The sequence below is a fragment of the Asparagus officinalis genome, chromosome 7, assembly GCF_001876935.1.
Source record: "Asparagus officinalis chromosome 7, Aspof.V1, whole genome shotgun sequence".
NCBI classification, from domain to species: Eukaryota; Viridiplantae; Streptophyta; class Magnoliopsida; order Asparagales; family Asparagaceae; genus Asparagus; species Asparagus officinalis.
Genome location: NC_033800.1, coordinates 48,002,252 through 48,014,528, shown reverse-complemented (window position 1 = coordinate 48,014,528; position 12,277 = coordinate 48,002,252). Strand labels below are relative to the sequence as shown.

At 38.3% G+C, this 12,277-nt stretch overlaps 1 long non-coding RNA gene across 1 annotated transcript; it reads right to left on the bottom strand.

The window, feature by feature from the left end:
- LOC109846678 lies at positions 950-6,453 on the bottom strand. Its single transcript, XR_002248572.1, has 3 exons — positions 6,225-6,453; positions 6,068-6,141; positions 950-1,332 (listed from the first exon to the last, which is right to left on the bottom strand). It is a non-coding gene; the product is annotated as an uncharacterized LOC109846678 (long non-coding RNA).

The window sequence follows — 12,277 nt, the reverse complement described above, 5'->3', positions numbered from 1 at the left end:
CTGCGACTGGGCCAGACTCTCTGCCATATGGTCGGGTTTGGGAACCCCGACCATTTCGTAATGGGCTTTTGAAATGGTCGGGGTTTCCAACCCCGATCAATGTTTTAAATAAAAAATTCGACCCAATTAGATAGGGCCCTAAATTAGTCGGGGTTAGAAAACCCGACTATTTTAGCTTGTACCTGTGCTAAATAGTCGGGGTTAGCAACCCCGACATAACTAAATAGTCGGGGTTGCCAACCCCGACTATTTAGCGACGCCAATTAAAAAAAAACCGACCCATTTCACGGCCACACTACTGACGTGGCCCGAAATGGGTCGTTTTTGATAAATAAAAAGGCACTGGGTCGATTTTTTAAATAAAAAATAAAATAGGTTTATTTCAAAAATTTGTTCTATTCAAATATCCTTGCTTCTTGCCTTTTACTTATATTAGATTAGATTTGAGCTTTTATTGGTTTTTGTAGTGACATGAATTTTTATTTTTCTTTATTTGGTTGAAGGCAAGGGCCAAACCAGAAAAAACAGCAGTTATTAGTTTTGTTTGGGTTACTTAGTAGAAATTAAACCAATGGCTAGATTTCGAAAAACTAAAAAGTTCTATAGAATTTAGTAGAGAAGTTAGGAAGAAGGGAAAATTTTCCTTCTTTCTATAGTTTAATCGCCAAATACAATTTATTTTGATATTTGAATATTTTCCCATAACAGTTCCTTAACATAAAAAATTCACAGCTCCACACACGTCAACAGTAGTTCTCGATGCCAGTGTCATTTTGACCGGTGCAAAAAGAAATAACAGGATCCTAACTCCTCCAAACATTCGAGATAACGAAACAGTCTACAGAGCAAAAGAGCATATCGAGGCGCAGATAACAGTTCGTTAGGAAAGAGAGATTTCTCTGAGAAACTAGAAAAGCATAAGCAAGAAAACATGAGAGAAAAATTCGAGCATGACACCCTCCATGGAATAATAAAATTTCCCAGTCAAAATAGACTCGCCGTTGGAACGCCAACTTGCCTCTCATAGAACAGCGTCAAAATACAGTAGCCTTTACAGGGCCAAAAAATAGTTTAGAGAAATGATTATAAGATAATTACAAACCAAAACAAAATGGAGGCTTTATTATTAGCACGCCTCTTGCTCAGCCGGGACCTTGAATTCAGCTATGAGTTTAAAAGTGCAAACTAGCCATCATTTATTTATTATTTTCAACAATAATTTCCATATATTTCCCAATTGAGTTATTAGTCAGATGGACCAATCATTTTCTGTGGTACCACAAGCTCCTCTAGTTCTTCCGCGGTAAGGACTCCAAGCTTCAATGCAGCCTCCTGCAGAAATAATTTTTTTTTCTAAACGTCAACACAAAAATGTATAAGCTTAATATCGCAGGTAATCAAGAACGCAACCTTTTCTAAGTCTTGGGCCTTGGCACAATTCAATATCATATATAAGGAAATTTTCACAACGAAAACTACTCTCATGGCACGCTACTGACGTTAGTGAAGGGCAGAAGCTCCATATCACACATTATAAAGGCAAAATTACCAAATTGGCATTTTTAATATGATACTGATTACAATATGAATTTTTTCTTTCACGGGCGATATTATGGCACGAATATCAAAATTAATACCAAAATGGTTATGTTTTGTACATTAAAAAAAACAATCTGGTTATTTTTCCTACATAAAACAACAAAAATTTGACGTAAAATGTGATATTAATACCATAAGTATTGCAAGTGAAAGTTAAAAAAGGCTAAATATCATTAAAAAACCCTTAACTATAGACAACTATCAGAAAACCCCCCTTAACTTTCAAAATAACAGATAACCCCCCTTAAGTTTAGAGGTTATTAGAAAAACTCCTTTAACTTTGATATTTTATCAGAAACCCCCCTAATTACAAAATCTGAAAGTTAAACGGGGTTTCGTGATAATCCCTATACTTAACAGGGTTTTTTCTGATATTTTAAAAGTTAAGGGGGCTTTCTGCTAATCATCCAGTGCATGTGCGTGTGGGTGTGTTTTTGTTTGTTTGTGTGTTTTTTTTGTGGGTGTGTGTGTGTGTGTGGGTGGGGGGGGTGCATGCAAGGTTTTAAATGTTGAATGTCGGGTTCATGTCGGACGGCTGAAATCCATATCGATTAGCGAAAATCAGAGATATATCGAGGGACATAGACTAAATATTGGATTACCATATCGGGTAGTGCACATAAGTATAATATCATATCCTAAATGTAATCCAAGCATTCCTAAATTCAATATAAGCATACTTTATAATTCTAGCGGCGGGATTCCGACGTCGCAGGGAGACAGTGTCGGGGCTCTTCTTCTTCTTCTTCATCTGCTTGGGATCATTCGGATGAGTCACCGACCACCCTCTTCCCTTTATCCCGATGGTGGGATACCCTACCGTCCTCGGGTTCGGTTGGGGTTCGGATTTTAGGGCGCAACGGGAGATGGACGACGAGGAGCTGAGATCGAGGTGGGGGAAGGGTGTCGTCATTCACGAAAGGAGCGATGGGTTCCCAAGCCCGTTGTAGCCCTAATTTTTCTCTTTTCTTTCTATCGGGTTCATAAGAAACCCTTAAACATGAGAACGGGTCAAATGAGGTTGGGTTTTTATCACTAAACCTAAACCCGATAACAAAAAACATATCTAAAAAAAGGACATATCGACCGATTTTTCAAAGCTGAAAAATCGCCCGATATGCCTGATATGACCCTGATATTTTTGATTTAGCCCTGAAAACCAACATACGAGTTGAAAACGCCCATGTCATGCTGCTCAAGCCCTCAAACCGACATGTCGGACATGTCGGCCAACATGTTTCCTTGATTGCATGTTCTGATATTTGCCCCCAAAAAATCATATTGTAAACATGGCCCTACAATAAATCCACATGGTAGAGGGCTTTCCTTCAATCATATTGTAAACATGGTCCTACAAGAAATACATGTCTTGACATCTAGTCAGCAAAATATGGTAGAGGGCTTTCCTTCAATCCACAGTGTAGCAAAATACCCTCCCAACACAAATCAAAGACTTAAGAGCCTAAGCCATTGAAGGATATCCTCAGACCAATAAACTGCTTAGCTAAATGCATTTTGTCAATAATGCCCTTGTTTCAAAATTTAGATTTGGACTGACCATGCAAATATAGAAAGTACCAATTCCATGAGTCAAACATGCTACTCATGTCACTTTTTATAAGTTTCTGCAAATAATACTTACTGATATAAATAAATAAATGTTTGAAGTAAAGTTACCAATTAAAACCTATAGTCAGCTGTTGCTTTGACAAATTTTCTAAAATATTTATGAATCATTTAGCGAACAAAATATTGGTTTTAGACAATTTGAGAAATCTATTAGCTATCAGGAGTGATCTTTGATCCTAACTGCTGGCATTTAGATTGTAGCGTCAGCACATGGAGCAGATCTAACACTTATGTTATACCCTGGCGAAAAAAATGCAAGTATGCAACTATTGAATCATGGTGATGTAATAATTAAATTAATTAATTAACTTATTAGTGTAACTGTGTAATCCACAGAACACAAGGATTTCAGAAAATCAAATAGTTACCAAAAAGAAGCAGCCAGGGCCACAGAAATAATGTAGATCCAATAACAGCTAGTATAACCTTTATATAACATAACTTCAGCAGTGAAAAAAAGTGGAACCCCCCGTGCTTTATATATTATATAGATATAAAAATGCAAGACTATCAAACATGAACAATATAACAAAGAATGAGGTGTTACCATCATCTTTACTTCTATCTAGCAAGTGTATGGTAAGGCTCTGAAAGACAACATTTGACAATTTACGTTTTACAATATACACACATATTATGCTGAATCCCTCAGATTTAGACTTTACAAAATAAAGTATATGCACGATGTTGGATGGAAATCCACTTGTAGCAGTCATCTCATTAAACACCATTTTTCCATTACAAATAAGTATTAAAAGCCAAGCAATTGGGAATGCATGTCAGCTTCCCTTCCAGAGGAATTAATTTCCTTTGACATGCATGATATCCCTGCTTGATGCATAGCTTAAAGGACACTTAGACCCCATGAACTTTGGGGAGTTTTGCACGTAACCCCTGCAAAACTTTATTTATTCAATTAAACTCCCTGAACTTTGGACTGTCTCACTTAACCCCAGCCCCTACCTAGGCCACCCACAAAAAAATAATAAAAAATTAAATAAAGTTTGAAGGTTTTACAACATACACCCCTGATGTAGTTACTGTTAATAGTGAAATGACCAAAATGACTTTTTTGAAATATATCCCACCAAAAAAAGATAGAGGTAAATTTTAATAAACTGAGAGGTACTCGTACTTTGCTATCATGTCACATGGCTCATCAAAGTTCATAGTGTTATTTTGGGGTGTTAAGTAATACAATCTGGGGGATAAATAGGATAAACAAAGTTCAAGAGGGTTATGTGCAAAGCGTCACGGTTTCAGGGAGTTAAGTGAAAATCACCCTAGGTTTAACAATTTGGGTGTACAAGAAAAGATCCTGTAGAGACAATGAGTTTCAGAGCACTTATTCTGTTTTGTTTTGTTTCTGTTTTAGGGACAACCATTTTTCTGACTATAGGTATAGGGACAAACATATGTTTGTGTAATCCATTACTTTTCTTGGTTTTCCAATAGTAACTGCCAAATAGTCAGGTTTTCAAGATCTCATACTAAAGTCCGTAGATGTTAGATTTAAAAGAAACTCAAGGCATAATTCAAATCATAGGGATTTAATTTCATGTTCATCTGGATCTGAAGCATGCATACACATGAGAATAATAGGTATAATATAGCATATGAGGGGAGTCTCTCATACATATAGTAATGTGGTTGAATCTCAACCAAATAGAAACAGGAGGTTTCTTTCTTTATTACCCACAACACTCGGGCTAAGATTCAGCCATATCACTGCAAATGAGAGAATCCCTCGAATGTCATACAATACTCCTTATTCCCTCTCTTTATGTGCATGTTATGAAAGCTTTTGTAAACTTAAGGGGACCGAGGGCTTTGTCCACTAATTCTATATCTCTTGGATTTGCTCAAGGGAAAAAGGGCTTTGTCCACTGACTTATATATCCCTTGGATTTGCTTTGAGATGCGTGTTGATGTAGGATACGCATCAAGATTATCTTTTCTGTTTTCTCAATACCCACAACGCATCAGCACGCATCTCAAAGTAAATAAAGTTAATGAACAGAGTCCACACTTTGCTTAAGTTTATAACAGCTTTACTCGATGAGATGTTCTTTATGAAATAGTACAATTCACTCACATCTTAAAAGAGCTGCTAAATAAATGAAATGATTCTTCTTTTTGCTGGTTCTATTAATGAGTTTCGGATTACTATGAGGAAACAAAGAACAGACAATGACTTTTAGTGACAATGTTTTTTTTTTTTTGGGGGGGGCATCAGAGATTCACTGAAAATTTATTAATCCTTTCTGATTATTTATATTACTACTCATACTGGATCCTTCAGATTCCACGAGCTTCTCCACATTCATAATTATAAACTTATTCTGCTACCCTAGTTCCACTTAACTAATACTTTCTTTCATCAGCAAAGTACTTACTTCGGATCATGTTTTCTAATTACCATCAATATACCAATGGCCAAAAAAAGAATTATATAATATTATATATCATATATATTATAATATATTATATAGTATATATATATATAATAAGTTATATATATATATATATATATTATATAGTAATATATGATGATCAGTTATATATTTATGCCTTGCGTTAAAGTTGATCATACCCTGCCTTTTCGTTACACATTTTGGGAGAATTCACACTGGACAATTTACCATCTTTAACCTTTATCTAACGCTTTCCCTTATAGCTACATAAACAGTAGGGACAGGTTGCCTTTTTTCCAACAAGTCTTTTTGGGAAGTATACAGGTATTTTCAAGTAAGAATGCAATGCTGAAGGCAAAATAGTAATTATACAAGAATATATCAGATGTCCAAGAAACATTATGAAAATTGTGAATCATCCTTACCAGCTTACCTTCAGGGTTGTCCCTTCTTTATGTGCATTCTTTGCGACAGCTGCAGCCTTATCGTACCCAATTTTCTGTTTTAGCAATTGATGGTTGCAAATAACATGATCGAATATAAATACTGTACAGGGAAATAGATAATGACTAAAGAACTTACAGGGTTCAAGGATGTAACAAGCATCAATGACTGCAATGTTGGGAAATTACTCGGATTCCCCTAGTGCCAGATTTGAGAGAGAAGCGAAAAATAAAATGCTCAAAATTAGGGGACACGCAAGATTTACGTGGTTCGGCACAAAATTGCCTACGTCCACGGGCTGCTGCAGATCTTTCACTAATGGAAGAAATATTACAATCACTCTGAAAAATTGCTCTCAATTTTCTCTCTTGGATTTTTTTTTTACTAATGGAAGAAATATTACAATCACTCTGAAAAATTGCTCTCAATTTTCTCTCTTGGATTTTTTTTTTTCACAGAGTTCTCTCACCCTCTTAGCCTCTCTATTTTTCTCACTGCTTGATTATATATTAGCAGCTGAAGGGATGATATGTATCTGAGCATTTGGGGTGCTTTATATAGAGAACATCACCTCTGTCTTTGATTGGCTTGGTAAGCTTTTTCAACAAAGCTTTCTTCTTTTTCAACAAAAGAAGCACCGCCACCATTTTTTTCTTCCTGCCATTTGACTATGGCATACTCCTTTCTCTTTCAAAAAAAAACGTGGCTACTGAAGTCCTCCCTTTTTAATCATCGAAAGTCCTCCTTCCCTTTTTGACTAACAATCTCCTACTTGAAGACTGATTTCAATCTGTCTTCACACCTAGATCTATGCAGCAGTTTTTTCCGGTCTTCATACTATTGCAAGCCAACTGAAGCTGAACACAGCTTCAGTTTATCAATAGTCACCGTCTTTGTCAGCATGTCTGCCGGATTTTGAGCTCCACTGATCTTTTCAAGCTTCAAAATTCCATCTTCCAGAAGTGACCGGATAAAATGATACCGCATCTGTATGTCGCTAGATGAATAGCACTTTGACTGTCGCAGTATAAGACATTGTCTTCTTGTTTCTTGCCTAATTCATCCAAGAAATTTTAAAGCCACACCATTTCCTTGCTGGCTTCTGTAACAGCGACATATTCTGCTTCAGTTGTGGAGAGAGCAACTATCTTCTGCAGTTGAGAAGCCCAACTCACTGCAGTACCTCCTAGAGTATATACATACCCTGTAGTGCTCTTTCTGATATCAACATTTCCTGCTAGATCAGCATCTACATAGCCTGTTAGTATTGTATCTCCACCTTTGAAACAAAGTGCTTTACCTGTGGTGCCTCGTAGATATCTGAGGATCCATTTGACTGCTTCCCAGTGTACCTTGCCCGGATCATTCATGTACCTGCTAACAGCTCCCACTGCTTGAGCAATATCCGGTCTTGTACAGACCATGGCATACATCAGACTTCCAATTGCTGAGGCGTACGGGACCTTCGCCATGTGTGCACGCTGTGCATGCTCTTCCTCTGTCTTTGGTGACTGATCTTTGGAAAGTCTGAAATGAACACCTAAAGGTGTACCCACTGGTTTAGCATCTTGCATATTAAACCTGGAGAGTACTTTGTTGATGTACTCAGCCTGTGATAACATCAAAGTCCTAGACTTCGTGTCTCTCTTGATCCTCATTCCAAGAATCTGCTTTGCAGCACCAAGATCTTTCATCGCGAACTGCTTTGACAATTTTTGCTTCAAATTTATAATCTCTTGCAGATCTGATCCTGCAACGAGCATGTCATCAACGTATAACAATAAAATAATAAAGCTATTGTCAAAGCTCTTGATATAGCAACAATGATCTGCTTGGCATCTAGTGAAACCGTTGCTGCCCATGAAGTTGTCAAACTTCTTGTACCACTGTCTGGGAGCTTGTTTCAATCCATACAAGCTCTTCTTCAAACGGCATACTAGATTTTCCTTGCCTGCCTTCATGAAGCCTTCTGGTTGCTTCATATAGATCTCCTCCTCCAAATCACCATGAAGGAAAGCTGTTTTTACATCTAACTGCTCAAGATGTAAATTCTCAGCAGCTACAATTTTCAACACTAATCTGATTGTAGTTAGTTTCACAACCGGAGAAAAAATTTCATTGTAGTCGATACCTTCCTTTTGCTGAAAGCCTTTGACAACCAATCTTGCCTTGTAGCGCTTGTTCCCATCATGCTCTTCTTTGATCCTGTAAATCCATTTGTTATGAAGAGCTTTCTTACCTTGTGGTAATTCAGCTAAGTCCCATGTCTGATTTGACATGAGTGAGTCCATCTCATCTTGCATAGCAGACTCCCACTTGACTGAATCCTTCACCTGTATTGCTTCGTCATAACACTCCGGTTCACCACTGTCAGTCAGCAACAAGTAGTGCAAAGAAGGCGAATAACGCTGGGTTGGCTTAGGAATTCTGGAGGAGCGTCTCACTTCTGGCGTGCTTGGTTCTTCTTGAACTGCTTCAGGACTTGTTTGAACATCATTTTCAGAAATCTCCTCAAATTCAGCAAATTCCTTTGTTTCAGCTTTTGTACTGGAGCTACTTGATTCTGCAGTTGATCTGTCTTTGTACATCACATTCTCATTGAATATGACATCTCTGCTTCTGATGATCTTCCGATTTTCATAATCCCAAAATCGGTAACCAAACTCATCACCACCATAACCAACAAAAACACATTTGTTAGATTTGGCATCAAGTTTACTTCTTTCAGCAGAATCTATGTGTACATAAGAGATACAACCAAAAATTCTTAAATGTGAAAGGTTTACCTCTTTTTTGCTCCAAGCTTCTTCCGGTATTCCACCATCCAAGGGAACTGAGGGTCCGCGGTTGATTAGGTAGGCTGCGGTATTGATAGCTTCAGCCCATAGAAACTTGGGCAGTCCGGTATGTATCCTCATGCTTCTGGCACGTTCATTCAAAGTTGTGTTCATGCGCTCTGCTACGCCATTCTGCTGCGGTGTCATGGGAACTGTTTTCTCCATCTTGATCCCGTTGTTTGCACAAAACTCTTTGAATCTACTGTCTTTGTACTCTCCTCCATTGTCTGACCTCAACTTCTTTATCTTCAAACCAGTTTCATTTTCCACCATGGCCTTCCATTTTCTGAAGGTATCAAAGACTTCTGATTTCTTCTTCAGAAAATAAACCCACACCTTCCTTGTAGAATCATCAATGAAGGTGACATAGTACAGTGAGCCTGCAAGAGATGAAATTGGAGATGGTCCCCATACGTCGGTGTGAATTAATTCTAACCTTTCTGTCTTGGGTGTCTTGCCAATCTTTGCAAAACTGACTTTCTTCTGTTTGCCAAAGATACAATCCTTTTTGACAGAAGTTTCTTCATCCCTTTCTCGCTCATATGGCCAAGCCTTTGGTGCCATAGGTTTGATTTTTCATCTGCATCTGTTACTGCAATGATATTCTCTAAGTTAGAGGTTATATAGAGAGTACCACTTTTCTTACCTCGAGCAATGACGAGTGCTCCTTTGGTAATCTTCCATTCATGACCCGAGAAGGTTGTATAATAACCCTCTCCATCAAGCTGTCCCACAGAGATCAAATTTCTTCTAAGACCAGGAATATGTCTTACTCCTTGCAGCTTCCATGTGGTGTGGTTTGGTAATTTTAATCGAATGTCTCCCTTGCCAACAATCTTCAAGGTTTCATCATCTGCTAGATGTACCTTTCCGAAATCACCGCTGACGTAGTTCTCCATGATTTCTCGGCATGGGGTGGAATGAAAAGATGCCCCTGAATCAAGAATTCATGATTCAATCGGACTGTTGACGCTTAGAATCATAGCATCACCTCCTTCCTCGGTCACGTTGGCAGACTCCTGTGCGCCGGTGTTTTTCTTCGGTGCCCGACACTCCCTCTTGAAATGACCCTTCTTGCCACAATTGTAGCACTTGAAGTCTTTCTTTCCTGATCTAGATTTGCTCCTTCTAGATTTTGATCTGCCGTGATTTGAACTTCTTTCTGAAGTTCTTCCCCTAGACTCCGTGTGTAAAGCTGAGGAGGTTGAAGCTTCACCCGATTCTCTCCGTCGGATCTCTTCACTAAGAACCAGATCACGAACATCATCGAACTTCAACTTGTTGCTTCCCGATGAGCTACTCACAGCCGTGACTGTAGCGTTCCAGCTTTCTGGTAGAGAAGAAAGAAGTATCAATGCTCGTACTTCTTCATCAAATTCAATCCCAACTGAACTCAACTGGGTTGTGACTATGTTGAGTTCATTGAGATGTTGAGCTGTCGATGCGCCTTCCGTCATTCGCAAATTGAACAGCCGCCTCATCAAGTGAACTTTGTTTGAGGCAGAGGGCTTCTCGTACATGCTGCAGAGAGCCGCCATAAGACCCGCCGTGGTCTTTTCCTTTGCTATGTTGAAGGCAACGTTTCGGGATAGCGTCAATCGGATAACTCCAAGGGCTTGTCTGTCGAGGAGAGCCCACTCTTCATCCTTCATATCATCTGGCTTCTTTCCCGAGAGAGGTTGATACAGCTTCTTCTGGTACAGATAGTCTTCGATCTGCATCTTCCAAAAGCCGAAGTCCGCACCATCGAACTTCTCAATTTTCACCTTCCCTTCATCTGCAGCCATCGCTCCCACTCGAATCTGACTTCCTCTGGATCGTTTCTGATAATTTCTACGAACCACCGTGTATTAAGACACCTCTGCCGACAAGTCAGTACCGTCGGCAAAATTCCACTATTCACGAAATTTACTATTCACATGAATAGTAATCTTGCAGAAATTTGACAGACATCACAACCAGAGCTCTGATACCAGTTGTTGGGAAATTACTCGGATTCCCCTAGTGCCAGATTTGAGAGAGAAGCGAAAAATAAAATGCTCAAAATTAGGGGACACGCACGATTTACGTGGTTCGGCACAAAATTGCCTACGTCCACGGGCTGCTGCAGATCTTTCACTAATGGAAGAAATATTACAATCACTCTGAAAAATTGCTCTCAATTTTCTCTCTTGGATTTTTTTTTTCACAGAGTTCTCTCACCCTCTTAGCCTCTCTATTTTTCTCACTGCTTGATTATATATTAGCACCTGAAGGGATGATATGTATCTGAGCATTTGGGGTGCTTTATATAGAGAACATCACCTCTGTCTTTGATTGGCTTGGTAAGCTTTTTCAACAAAGCTTTCTTCTTTTTCAACAAAAGAAGCACCGCCACCATTTTTTTCTTCCTGCCATTTGACTATGGCATACTCCTTTCTCTTTCAAAAAAAAACGTGGCTACTGAAGTCCTCCCTTTTTAATCATCGAAAGTCCTCCTTCCCTTTTTGACTAACATGCAATACATATTAAGAAAACAAATAATTAGAAACCAGTATTATTTTATATCAAAAATAACATGGAATGGTGTAGAAGATGGTGTATGAAAACATACCTTGTGCAGTAACTTAGATATTCTTTCACGATTTGCTTGAATTCCCTCGCGCAATTCTTTTCAAATGAAACGGATGCATCTCCAAGTAGTCTCAAAGACTGTCAACAAAAAAAAAATCAATTGGCATTTCCAACACAAGAGATGCAATTTCAGGTAATATTACCCAATGTATAAGAAGAAATAAAGAATAAAGAACATTACAGCTTGTTTTTCACTTTAAAAACATGATGTAAATCATAATCTGGAATTAAATATAACAATTAATAGCATCATATCATACACGAAGAAGGCCACTAGCAATCATTGGCTTGTAACATTGAGTTCAAAGTGGCCATTTGATCCACCTACAGTGGCAGCAACATGATTGCCCATAACCTGCAACAAAAATAGATACTGGATTAGCCTTCAACGCTTATGAAAAGATGAAGGTTTCTTAACTATGATAGATAGTGCCCCTATATACTGTAGTTTATTTGATCAAAATTGTAACAGCATTAATAAAAGATAAAGGGACCAAGGAGCACAAATATATTTTACAATTATAATAGTCAACTAGGATGAAGAGAGAACCACCCCTGGTGCTATTTGCACTCATTGTCTAAATCCATCTCCATGGAAGCAAGCAATTATACAAGATCCAGTTGCAAGAAATAAGAAGCACTCTAAGGACTCCAGGATTTCATCAAGTGAGCATTAGCTGATCGAATCTAAAATTTCCACGTAGGACCAGTGAAGCAAGTGTGTAAGGGGCTGAAAAAAAG